General features: G+C 39.5%; 1 long non-coding RNA gene across 1 annotated transcript in view; it reads right to left on the reverse strand.

Annotated features, from left to right (window-relative positions):
• LOC129059966 (uncharacterized) overlaps positions 1-2,246 on the reverse strand; it is a 43,588-nt gene extending 41,342 nt beyond the window's left edge. Inside the window, exon 1 of the long non-coding RNA XR_008526230.1 lies at positions 2,052-2,246. This is a non-coding gene — a long non-coding RNA (uncharacterized LOC129059966). The remainder of the gene's footprint in view (positions 1-2,051) is intronic.
• Between the last annotated feature and the right edge of the window lie 11,997 nt (positions 2,247-14,243).

Genomic DNA, 14,243 nt, shown 5'->3' on the forward strand with positions numbered 1-14,243 from the left:
CTGCTTTCTGCAATTACTTTCCCTGTGTATTTGTTCCTTTTTCCCCTGTCAGTCCTCCAATATCTATATAACTAAATTTCCCTGTGTAAATTCTCTCTTAAAATAATTGGTGTGGTTTCTTTTTTCCTGACTAAACCCTGACTGATACAAATGTTAATATTTGAGTTCTAGTGAGTTGGGACATTAAGGAGACAACATATCTCTAAGACAGTCTCTTCCAATTGTCAATTGTTTAAGCCCTCTTTTGGTATCAGTATACAAAAGAGTGGTGCCAGGAGTTTCAACCACTATATTTTATTGCCTTAAGAAATTTCTAGGCCAGGCGCAGTGGCTCATGCCTGTAATCCCAACATTTTAGGAGGCCAAGGCGGGCAGATCACCTGAGGTCAGGAGTTCAAGACCAGCCTGGCCAACATAGTGAAATCCTGTCTCCACTAAAAATACAAAAATTAGCTGGGCATGGTGGTGGATGCCTGTAGTCCCAGCTACTCGGGAGGCTGAGTCAGGGGAATCACTTGAACGGGGGAGGCGGAGGTTGCAGTGAACCAAGATCTCACCACTGCACTCCAGCCTGGGTGACAAAGCAAGACTCCACCTCAAAATAAATAAATAAATAAAAGAAATTTCCAGAAGCTTTGGGTTCTAGAATAGCTGATAACAAAGTTGAAATTCTATTATCAAAAATGAAGAATTCTTACATAATCTTTCCCAGAATCAGAGCCAATCCAGTTCAACAGAGAGGAAGACCACGTATGATAATCCGCAAGCAGAACAAAAATATTTTTTTAAAAAGATTTTTAGGCCAGGTACGGTGGCTCATGCCTGTAATGCCAGCACTTTGGGAGGCCGAGGCAGGCGGATCGCAAGGTCAGGAGATCGATACCATCCTGGCCACCATGGTGAAACTCTGTCTTTACTAAAAATACAAAAATTAGCTGGACATGGTGGCGTGTGCCTATAGTCCCAGCTACTCCGGAGGCTGAAGCAGGAGAATTTCTTGAATCTGGAGGCAGAGGCTACGGTGGTCGTGATCACACCACTGCACTCCAGCCTGGTGACAGAGCAAGACTCTGTCTCAAAAAAAAAAAAAAATATATATATATATATATTCTTCTTAAGGACTTCCATAGGATGCATTACTTGCACTATCTACAGGACAAAAGACCAAATGTTGGATTTATATGTAAGGGCATCCATGATGTTATGCACTTCTTCAAAATGATTTCAAGTTTATCTTTCTTTATTAGGGCACTGCTTCCACATGAGCTCATTGTTGTTCCCTGCCGCACTTTATATATGTATTTCTACCTTCATGTCTTGACTCAGGCAGTTTCTTTTATCTGAGAGTCCTTATTGAATATACAAATACCTGAGCAGTCCTCATAATGGATACTCAACACATGTTGGAACTGGCTTGGATTGCCTTTCTTCTACAGTGAGTCTTCCTCAGAATTAGTCTGCTTTGAAGTGCTATAGCAGTTACTTTATGTGCACATTTCAAAAAGAGCACATGTTCTCTTCTGAATTGCTTGTGTCTATGTTCAATCTTTCCTCCTAGATTTATAAACTCTTTAAAGACACGCCATGTATCTTACAGATTCTCGTATCACCACAGTAAACCACAGACCTTGCACAGAATATTGACCAATAAGTGCTGAGTGAATAATGACCTAACAAATAGTCATCTACTATTTGATGGGTCTTTCCTTTCTCCTCTACTTATATTGTAGATATCTCAAAAACTTTTCAAAATGTAGAGGGTATAAATAATATCTAATGTGCTTTATACTGTGTCCACAGTATTATAAAATAATATTTTCACTTTTCTAGATCTGCATGATACTTCCCATACATTAACTATTTAAGTTTCGGTGACAACTCTTCCATTTTAACCAAAAAAACTGAGGCTCTGAGAACTTAAGTAACCATGTCCAAGGTCACGTAATGAGACAGTGATGTTTCTGGAATTCGAAAAGGGCTCTTTCACATACATTGCATGGTCTCTTGGGAAGTTAGAGCTTAGACAGTGACGATAACAGTGATGAGCTCACCTGATGGATTGCTCTTTTTCCTCTGCAGAGACTTGCTTCAACACCAGGAAGAACATGAAAGGGTGACTCATAATTCCCAGCAGCAGCGCCAGTTCATGTGCTGGGATTCTGACCACAAGTCTAACAATCAGGTCAGGGAGTCAGATTTCTGCTGGATTTAGAAAAGCATCTATGTGTTTATGAAAGAAACCCAATGGATTTTTAATAGTTCTGCAGCTCTTGGAGGCTCTACATCTACCCTTTCTCCCCAGCCAAGAGCATGGCTATGGGAGAAGGAAGGCAGGCAGCAGGCAGGTAAGTGTGACTTCCTCACTTCCCCTACCTTCTCATCTTAAAGCCTTAGAGTGGTTGCTGGGTAACCCACTCCCACATATGTTGGTTCATAAAGACTAGTGAGCCACTGAAATTCTTACTGATCCACAAAATTTCAAACACACTAGTAACACAGAGGGCCATGGTGTAGATGACTTGAGCACACATAGTATATTTTCTGCTCCCATTGGGCTGTTTGAAGAATAGCATTGGCTGGGCACAGTGGTGTGAACCTGTAGTCCCAGCTACTCTGGAGGCTGAGGTGGGAGAATCGCTTGATCCCAGCAATTAGAGATCAGCCTGGGAGACACAGTGAATCTCTGTCTTTTTTTTTTTTTTTTTTAAGGCCGGGTACAGTGGTTCATGCCTGTAATCCTAATATTTTGGGAGGCCAAGGTGGACAGATTGCCTGAGCCCAGGTGTTCAAGGCCAGCCTGGGCAACATGGTGAAACCTTGTCTCTACAAAAAATATAACAAAAAAAAAATTAGCCAGCCATGAAAAACTAGCCAGGCATGGTGGCATGCATGGTGGTGTGTGCCTGTCATCCCAGCTACTCAGGAGGCTGAAGTGGGAGGATTACCTGAGCACGGGGGAGGTCAAGGCTGCAGTGAGCCGAGATTGCACCACTGCACTCCAGCCTGGGTGACAGAGTGAGACTCTGTCTCAAAAAAAAGCAAGGTTTAATATCACCTTTGGTGGCACCCTCCAAAGAGTATTTATACTATAGAATATGTTTCATAAAAATATTTGTTTGGGAGGCCGAGGCCAGTGGATTACCTGAGGTCAGGAGTTCGAGACCAGCCTGACTAACATGGTGAAACCCCATCTCTACTAAAAATACAAAAATTAGCCGGGCGTGGTGGCACACGCCTGTAATCCCAGCTACTTGGGAGGCTGAGGCAAGAGAATCACTTGAACTGGGAGGCAGAAGTTGCAGTGAGCCGAGATTGCACCACTGCACTCCAGCCTGGGCAACAAGAGCGAAACTCTGTCTCAAAATATATATATATATATATATATATATTTGCTAATAACTTTACAGAACTTTCATACAATTTAGACAGGTGTCTAGGTTCTCTGGAGTCTCAAAAAAATAATATCTACTCTTTCTCTACAATAACATTTGATACATAAGATGGTCTTATTGCAAGACAAATATTAGAACAAAGATCAAACTGCTTAATTTCCTACATCAATTCAAGCAGATATCTCTCAAACTTTTAGGCAAAATAATTGACCAGATTACTTTGCTTCTCTCACTCCTGCTCCTCCTCCTTCACCCCTCCCTTGCCTCTCTTGCCTCTTTTTCTAACAACCTAGCCTTCCCTTTCTACCTCTCTCCCTTTTAATTCTCACCCCTTTCTTTCCTTTTGTAGAGGAGGGGCTTAACCTTTTAAGAAATTGCTTTGTTTGCTGTACTCTCTCAAAAGCTTGGTTTGAGCAGCCAACCCTGTTTGCATAAAATAAAAGTTAGAAAACTCAAAGTTTTGTGAACCAAGGGTGGAGGAAAATGTTATGCATTTTATCACACAGTTCATCATCCTATCAGCCAAGAATGAGGTTCCGTTTTTCTGAGTAATCCCTCAACTACCCACATCCTATACTGGCAAAATACGTGTGTAAGAGGAATTGGCAGGAGCTATCAGAGAACTAAAAATTATCAATTAGGTGTAAAAATATGTCTGCAGTTACCAGTAAGTTAGTATTTTCACTATTAAAGAAATAGGATATTTTGCCATTACAAATGGTTATGTAATTTGCCTTTTCACCATTATTTAGGTACCTTTATAGAGTTATGAGTAATATTTCATTTTTTGACAAAAAGAAAATTAGAATCATGAAGATTAACTGTTTCTCGAGATAGGGCAAGGATAATAACAGTATAGATTTCTGAAAATGAGCAGATAGAAAATCAATCCAAAGAAACTGACAGAAGCAAGTCAAATTGGAACCATCCAAAATGATATAACAATGAAATGTGATCATTAAAACAGCCATGAGGTTAATTTACTTAACACTTTTTTTCATCCACTGGAGTCAGCAGATTATTCCAAGGTGAAGAAAAGGCATAGTTGTAACCTTGTAAGAGGAGAGCTGTGAGACACAGCTACAGACAAAGCCAGCCTGAGAAAAAGGCACAAAGGCTGAATATTAAATTTATATGGTGGTACTGGAAGGCAGCCAGGAGAGGTTTGCCCTGCCTTTTACTCCCAAATCTGTAGTTGGGATGGTATCATAAGATGCTCTAGGTAAACATGAAGGCTCAGACGCCCAGATGTAAATGGCTGCCTCATACAGTCACACAGGCTATTTACTGCACAACTCTAGTGGACGCCATTCACATAGGCTACAATGTGAAAAAAGCCCCCTGAATTTGTGAACATGGAGGCCCTTCTGTGCTAAACTACTAGGGTCATAGGGAATAATAGAAAAAAAGAAGAAGATAAAATTGTATTAAACTATCATAAAGATTTTTTCAAATAAAACATATACATAGAAAAATGATCAGAAGGAAGTACATCAAAATGAAATTTCTAGAGATATACATGAATTCATTTTTTCTTATTCCTAGTCTTCTATATTTTCACATTGAATAAATCAGCAGTTTTAAAATAAATTAACATTTAATAAAGTAGTACCTTAAAACATCCAAACTGATACTTTCTTATAGCTTCAGTGCTATGAACTATCAGAGATATAATGATTAGAACGGTTTCTATACCAATGGAAAATCCTTTAGAAAAATGAGCACTATTTTTCTACATTTGTTTGCATTTTAACCTAGCTTTATAATTTCAACTGTTCAACTAAATATAAGAATGAGATTTGCTTGTGAAAATTCTGATATTATAAATACTAGAGAACTTCTATATTGTGTGCCCAAAGATAGATCAGGTTTCAAGCACAGTTCCCTCAGTCTCCAAAGTCCTCTCAGTTCTGCCTGCCTCTTGAGTTGGTGTCCATCAAGATAACTGCAAGCAATGAGGGCTACCTGCTTCCTGGTTCACAGCCAATGGGCAGAGACTGTCCACCTCTAAACTAATCACAGACTAAGAAGAGGATTGGTTTAATTAGTGGGGAATAGATGGATTCAAGGGCAAATACAGATTTGTGAGGCCTGGAACATATTCAGTCTGGGGGTTCTCTTTAACTAAAACAATAAAAAATTTATTCCAAAAATGAACATTTATTTGGAAAGAAAAAAACATAACAAATTATAATTTCTAATGCAAAATGCCTACATAGACATCACAAAATCCAGAAGAGATAATGTAATATTTGTATTAAGTTCCTGACCCATATCAATTATGCTTTTTTTTTTTTTTTTTTTTTTTTTGTAATGCAGTGGTGCCATCTTAGCTCACTGCAGCCTCAACCTCCTGGACTCAAGCAATCTTCCTCTCTCATCCTCCTGAGTAGGTGGGACTGTAGGCACGAGCCATCATACCTGATCAATTTTTCATACTTTTTTGTAGGGATGGGGTTTTACCATGTTGCCCAGGCTGGTCTTAACTACTGGACTCAAGTGATCCTCCTGTCTTGGCCTCCCAAAGTGCTGTGATTACAGGCATGAACCACCATGTCTAGCCTCCCATAACACTTTTATCTGCATGTTTATGGCCACATACACTTTTATTTTTTTTTTTGAGACAGAGTCTCGCTCTATCACCCAGGCTCACTGCAACCTTGCCTCCCGGGTTCAAGCAATTCTCTGCCTCAGCCTCCCGAGTAGCTGGGATTACAGGCACCCGCCACCATGGCTGGCTAATTTTTGTATTTTTAGTAGAGACGGGGTTTCACTGTCTTGGTCAGGCTGGTCTTGAACTCTTGACTGTGTGATCCACCCACCTCGGCCTCCCAAAGTGCTGGGATTACAGGTGTGAGCCACCACACCCAGTCAACCACACACTCTTTGATTGCCTCTTCTTATGACAACTTTATAATAGTTAATAAAGAAAAAATAGAAATAACAATTCAATCTTTCCTCTCACATATATAATTGAAATTGTTATTGAAATTTTGAAAACTTTCTTCTAGTGTCACAATTTATTATGAGTGAAGTCATACAAATTTTCAGGAATATTGTCAAATTTTGGTAAACCTCTATTCAGTTGTTTTTTGATCTTTTCCTATAAGATTTTCCACAGTTTAGCCTCTGGATTCATACCTCTCAAATCTTGAATCTCCTCTATGCCCACATACTACCAGTACCAGGCACCACAGGACCTGCTCATGGCTACATACATCCTATGTATGGGTCAGCACAGCACGGTGGATGGTAGGACTATTTCTGGAAGCCTTTTCTATACCAAGGCAGCTAGCTGTACATGGAGGTAGGTGCAAACCAGGTAAATAAATGCCACTAAATCCACACAAAAAAAATCTCCCCATTCACTATCCCCTTACTTAAATCTCAAAAATGTCCTATGCCACTGTACACCTTTCAACTGAAGAGCAAGTGTGATGGAGGGGAGGAAGTTGGAGAGTGAAACAAAAATCAATCATATTATAACTATGAGAGTTAAAATATTTTATTGTTAAAAATTTTCCAAAAACACATGAGGATGTTCAATCAGTATCTAGGCCCCAAAAGATTGAATTCTATTTGGGAATAAGCTACCAAAAAATATTGTCTGGAAAAAAAATAGTGCACAATATATTTTTGTTACACTGATCAAATTATATCTGCTTTTTAGCTAATCCATTAATAATTAATGTATTGCACTAAGGTATTACATACCCGACGTGAGCCTTCATCCTATGGCATGAGAAGGAGGGGTTAGTCACAGAAATATTATCACCAGACACTGCCTTTGAAGAGCTACTGACCTGACAGAGGCATCAAAATCTGTAAGCATTCATTTTCTCCTTTAAGAGACTTGATAGATTAAAAGAAAACAATAAGGCTGGGCGAGGTGGTAAAAGAAAACAATAAGGCTGGGCGAGGTGGCTCACGCCTATGATCCCAGCACTTTGGGAGGCTGAGGCAGGCGGATCACTTGAGGTCACAAGTTCAATACAAGCCTGGCCAACATGGTTAAACCTGGTATCTACTAAAAATACAAAAATTGGCCAGATGTGGTGGCGCACACCTCTTTTCTCAGCTACTTGGAAGAATGAGGCATGAGAATCACTTGAACCTGGGAGGCAGAGGTTACAGTGAGCCAAGATTATGACACTGCACTTCAGCCTGGGCCACAGAGCAAGACTCTTTCTCAAAAAAGAAAACAATAAGATGAATATATCTTGTCATTAAAAATATCTTAATTTTGTATTACACACAATAATTACATGAAAAAATAAAGGCTAGAGTAGAGCTCTTTAAAAAATAGTTTGGTTGGAGATTCACAGTGAGTTTGCTCAAGAAATGATGCTTACCAAATTATAGTATGCATTGTTTAATCTTGAATACAAAGCTATTTAACTTTTGCATCAGTTTTATGGTTGAGGGACTAGAGCACATGATTAAATTTACAGATAATAGCAAATTAGAATAAATGGTTATTACTTGGGAGGACAGGATTAGAATTCTAAATGACTTTGTAAAGCTGCAGAAGGAGGCATATAGACTAATGAGCAACAGCATTGAGAAATGTATGGGGAAGTATACTTAGGATTTTTTTTAAAGCTACACAAACAAAATATAGCAAATTCCTGAACAAACTTTTTTTTAATTAATTAATTTTTGAGGTAGGGTCTCACTCTGTCGTCCAAGCTGGAGTGCAGTGGTGTGACCTCAGCTCGTTGCAACCTCTGCCTCCTGGGTTCAAGTGATTCTCGTGCCTCAGCCTCCCGAGTAGCTGGAATAACAGGTGCACACCACCATGCCTGGCTAATCTCTGTATTTTTAGGAGAGACAGGGTTTCGCCATTATGGCAGGCTAGTCTAGAACTTCTGGCCTCAGGTGATCTGCCCACCTTGACCTATCAAAGTACTGGGATTACAGGCATGAGCCACAGTGCCCAGCTGAACAAACTTTTTTTTAATGTGGAAACTGCCATTCATCACAAATTGAACACACATCAGAATGTATGACAATTATGTTTAAAAAAAAGTTTTACTTTGGACATGGTTTAACAGTGTAATTGGAAGGAAACAGAAAGCAATATGTTTTTCTGCTACATCTGGTGCCATGCAATCTCTCTGGGATCCAGGTTCACTCTAAGTTAGGAGCAGTGGTTCTCTGAGGACATTTGAATACAGAACTAGTAAATCTGATACATTTCTCCACTGAGTGAAAGTAATGACACAGAAGCCATCACCACACACACAGAGAGAGACACACACACACACACACACATCTCTAAAACTGGGGTCTAAGTCAATGCAGTACTTACAAAACATTTATGCTGGGTGCAGTGGCTCAAGTCTATAATCGCAGCTATTCAGGAGGCTGAGGCTAGAGGATTGCTTGAGCCCGAGAGTTAGCCCAGGAAACGTAGCAAGACACCATGTCTATAAAAAATAATAATAAAAATTGTCACCAGGCACAGTGGCTCATGCCTGTAACCCCAGCACTTTGGGAGGCCGAGGCAGGTGGATCACCTGAGGTCAAGAGTTCGAGACCAGCCTGGCCAACATGGTGAAACCCCGTCTTTACTAAAAATACAAAAACTAGCTGGGTGTGGTGGCACACATCTGTAATCCCAGCTACTCTGGAGGCTGAGGCAGGAGAATTGCTTGAACTCAGGAGGCGGAGGTTGCAGTGAGCCAAGATCACATCATTGCACTCCAGCCTGGGCAGCAAGAGTGAAACTCCTTCACAAAATAATAATAATAATAATTGTAAGAATATTTACATATAAAACATTGCACCAAGTACAGTATTTTAGGTAATAAAATACATAGGGTGTGGTCCCTGTGGATGAAGAAAGATTTAGAAGGATTAAAAACACAGTAATAGGACAGGCACAGTGGCTCACGCCTGTAATTCCAGCATTTTGGGAGGCCAAGGAGGGCAAATCACTTGAGGCCAGGAGTTTGAGACTAGCCTGGCCAACATGGTGAAACCCCGTTTCTACTAAAAATACAAAAAATTAGCCAGGCATAGTGGCATGCTTGTAATCCCAGCTACTCGACTTGGGTGCCTGAGGCACGAGAATCACTTGAACAGGGAGGCAGAGGTTGCAGTGACCCGAGATTGCACCACTGCACTCCAGCCTAGGCAACAGAGCAAGACTCTGTCTTAAAAGAAAAAAAAAGCAATAATATGCATTTCCCTCCTTAATTAAATGGTGAATAAGCTTCATTTATTCTATAACTAAAATTAGTGGCATTTGCCAGTTGTACACATGTGTCATATGATTCTTTCAGGGATAATATGAGGTATTGAATGTTAATAAATGTAGAAATATTTATAAAAAGCAATGTAATACTTACAGCAACATCAAACACATTTATAGTAGTTTTGATGAGTTAGTCACAAGGATTGTGCCTTTGTGATATCAAAGGATCACAAAGCTGACAGCCTTCCAGAAGATTATGGCTAGTTAAAAATCAATAACTATATTTAGGCTGGCCACGATGGCTCATGACTATAAGTCCAGCACTTTTTTATTTTTTGAGACAGAGTCTCACTCTTGTCAACCAGGCTGCGATTCTCCTGCCTCAGTAGCTGGGATTACAGGCATGCGCCACCATGCACAGCTAATTTCTGTATTTTTTGTAGAGATGGTGTTTCACTATGTTGGCCAGGGTGGCCTCGAACTCGTGACATCAGCTGATCCACCCACCTTGGCCTCCCAAAGTACTGGGCTTACAGGCGTGAGCCACCACTCCCAGTCTGTAATCCTAGCACTTTGGGAGGCCGAGGCCGGTGCATCACCTGAGGCCAACAGTTCCAGACCAGCCTGGCCAACAAGATGAAACCACGTCTCTACCAAAATACAAAAATTAGCTGGTCGTGGTGGCAGGCGCCGGTAGTCCCAGCTACTCAGAGGCTGAGGCAGGAGAATCGCTCGAACCCGGGAGGCGGAGGTTGCAGTGAGCTGAAATCCTGCCACTGCACTCCAGCCTGGGCAACAAAAGCTAGATTCTGTCTCAAAAAAAAGGAAAAGGAAAAAGAAAAAACAATAGCGATATTTAATTTTGGCACCGGTCATTTTATCACTCTGCTTTACTGGTATTTGAAAACCAATCACAAAAGTTTAAGGATATCCCATTAATTTCCCTGAGACAGTGAATTATATAACAAGATTAGATTAAAACAGTGGTATTCAAAAACATCTGAACTCAGGAATTTTCACGGGGAACAAATCACCATTTATATTTTATCCATATAATTTTATCCTGTTTTAAAATTGATGTATGACTTTACAATATTTTTCCACTGTAACATTTGTGTCAGTTGTGATAACTGTGTTTTATCTGCAAGGATAATAAATACTCTAAAGAATTTCTTTATAGTATTTCCTACTTTACAGAAAATAAGTATCACTACAAGAAAACGCAGTCTTAATTTTTATTAGAAAAGGTTTTATTATATTATTTATGTAAATAATGATAAATACAACATTTAAACTATAACATATTTGATAGTCTTAGCAGCATAGAGTCTTTTTGTAACATAGGGTCCCCCTAAAGCATTCCGATTTAAAATTTTCCTCAAAGCAAAAAGCTCTATGACTTAATTCTGAGGACTGGCACTTCAACTGGGTAACATGTCAAATGAATTAGAGAAAGTGGGAAAAGAGAGAATAAGAGTAGTGATTGGGAATTAAGGTTAAATATTTTTAAAATTAAAATTAAATATTTGTTAAATTAAAATTACATTAAATATTTTTAAAAACTAAAATGAAAGGGGCGTCCATGGATTCATGATGATAATGTGAATGAATTAAAGAGAATAATGTTCTTAACCATTCTTAAGTTTACAAGTATTTTTAAGAGGGTGGGGAGAGTAGAAGTATTTCCTGGTCGAGGCAAAACTCATCTAACCATGGTTTTCAAGTTTTCACTAGAGCAGTGATTCTCAAAATGTGGTTCCTGGACCAATAGCATCAACGTCCCCTGGGAATCGTTAGAATGCAAATCATCAGGCCCTATTCCAGACCTAGTGAACCAGAAACTGTGCAGTGGAGCCAGGAATCCTGATTTAACAAGCTCTACAGGTGATTCTAAAGCAGGATAAAGATGAAGAACCATATTAGTAGCACCTGGGAGATTTCAACACTACCAATGCCCAGGCCCAGGCTCAGACCAATTAAATCAGAATTTCTGGAAACAGGGTTTTGGCATCAATATGGTTCTCAACGCTCCCAGTAGAGAACCATTGCCTTAGAGAGTAACTTTTCACCCCAGAGAAAAAAGCCAACTGGCTGAGTGCCAAAACTAACCCTCACTCAATGGATTAGTTAAATTCTGCATTTGTTTGTTTTACTTCTTTTTACAATGAAAGTTTTTCCTAAAAGAAGTGTGAAACCACAAGCTGAGTACAATCAGTCAAGGTTGATTAATTCCACTTAAACCATTAACACCCTTGTCAGCAGATCAGAACCCTGAGGAAACAGGGACCCTACAGTTTAATTTGTGTTTATATGGCAAGGGGGAAGGAGGGTGACTATCCTAACCCGTAGGGCACAATGAGGACACCTCAACCGCCAAGAATCTGGAGAAAGGGCCACGGCCCTAGTGAGAGAGAAGTTGGGGAGAATACTACCAGTGGAATATGGGCAGGCCCAGACAGGAGTTTAAAAGAACAAAAAAGCGGATGTGGTGTCACAGACAAATTTTACTTGCATCAGTCAGAGTTTACCTGAGGCCAGTCTTGTATAGCCAAATGGAGATTAGCAAGAAAGAAAGATAAATTATCTCTGAAATTATTTTGCAAAATAGTGGGAACATTTTTTAAATTTGCTGACATTAAATGTACATGCAAATTTTTAGAGGTTTATCTTAGCGAGGTTTATCTTAGCAAAGTTGTGCCTAATCACCACCATGAAAACTTCTTTGGAATATGAGCCTTGGTGTTTACCAGTAGGGAAATGACAGGTTGTTCAAAAGGAAATGTTTCCCAAGTTCTGGTTGGAAGCTGGCATCAGAGAAAGAGGGAAATCTAGAACTGTTCTTAGTTTCTCTAGCAACAAGATTTCAAAAAATTGTACTGAAAGTTCAGTACAATTTCCACTCTTCATAAAAAGAATAAACTTGCAAAAACTGAGACTGAATGATTTAGTAATTGAATTATAAAAGATCAATGTTGGATATTCTGTGTTTTAAAACATAATAAAAATTAGATTAGTTTAATTTGAATTCAAGACACTTAGTGATAAAGTTACATGTTCAGTATTTGAAGCTGTAGCTTTGCATAAGCAATAAATAATTAATAGGATTTTGAAACTTGGTCCAAGCATATAAAATAGTGCAAATACCAAGAAATTGCATGCAAAAAGAAAAAAAGAAGTTGAGATTGCAAAAGAGATTTTCTTATTTTTTAAGATAGCATGAAAATGTGCTTTAGTTTTTCCCTACAATAGTTCAAAACATTTAGCTGTCCCACAATCACACGGAAGGCTTGTTAAAACACAGATTGATGGGCCCCACCTCCAGAGTTCTGATTCCAGAGGTCTGAAGTCCAAGCCAATTTTGCATTTCTAACAAGTTCTCTGGTGATGCTGATGATACTAGGTGTGGGAACCGAATTTTGAGAAGTAATAATTTTTATTAATTTTTTTTATTTTTATTTTTATTTTTGAGATGGAGTCTCACTCTGTCACCCAGGCTGCAGTGCAGTGGTGCAATCTCAGCTCACTGTAACCTCCTCCTCTTTGGTTGAAGCAATTCTCCTGCCTCAGCCTACCACGTAGCTGGGATTACAGGTGTACACCACCATACTCGGCTAATTTGTGTTTTTTTAGTAGAGTAGAGGTTTCACCATGTTGGCCACGCTGATCTTGAACTCCTGACCTAAGGTGGTCCACCCACCTTGGCCTCCCAAAGTACTGGGATTACAGTCATGAGCCACCGTGCCTGGCCTGAAAAGTACTGATTTAGAATAATGAATACATTCTAACCTGTAGAATTTGTTTAAAATTACATAACATGTAATATTAACAAAGAGATAAAGAGTAATTCAATAAGTATACTTGACCTATCACCTAACCTGAAGGATTAAACATTACAATGCAGTTAAAATCCTCTGTATCTCCCTCCAGGATTCCATCCTACTTCCAACCTCAACCATAAGGGTAATCACTATGCTTCATGTTTAATCATTATTCTTTATGGTTTGCAAATCAACAAGGAACAGGAAATCTAAAAGAAAATAGGCAAAGGATGGCCAGGTGTGTTGGCTCACTCCTGTAATCTCAGCACTTTGGGAGGCTGAGGCGGGCAGACCACGAGGTCAGGAGTTTGAGACCATCCTGGCCAACATGGTGAAACCCCGTCTCTACTAAAATACAAAAAATATTAGCCAGGCTGTGCCTGTAGTCCCAGCTACTCGGGAGGCTGAGGCAGGGGAATTGCTTGAACCTGGGAGAGGGAGGTTGCAGTGAGCTGAGATCGTACCACTGCTCTCCAGCCTGGCAACAGAGCGAGACTCTGTCTCAAAAAAAAAAAAAAAAATTGGCAAAGGATATGAATAGGCAATCCTCAGAAAAAAAACTCAAAAGTTTGGCAAATGTATGAAGATATGTTTAAACTTAATAATCAGAGGTATACACATTTTAAAAAAAATAATACTATGACATAACCCTTTAGATCCATTGATGGACAAACATTGGAAAGTTGGATAATGCCAAGTGTTGGAGGGTTTGGGGGTGGGGGTAATAGGAATGTTCATGACTGTTGGTGGACACTGATACAGCCTTCCAGAAGACAATCTAGAGTTTCTTGGTCAAATCAATATACCTATGCACCATGCTTCTGCACTTTAGCT

The sequence above is a fragment of the Pongo abelii genome, chromosome 5 (genome assembly GCF_028885655.2).
Source record: "Pongo abelii isolate AG06213 chromosome 5, NHGRI_mPonAbe1-v2.0_pri, whole genome shotgun sequence".
Classification (NCBI taxonomy): domain Eukaryota; kingdom Metazoa; phylum Chordata; class Mammalia; order Primates; family Hominidae; genus Pongo; species Pongo abelii.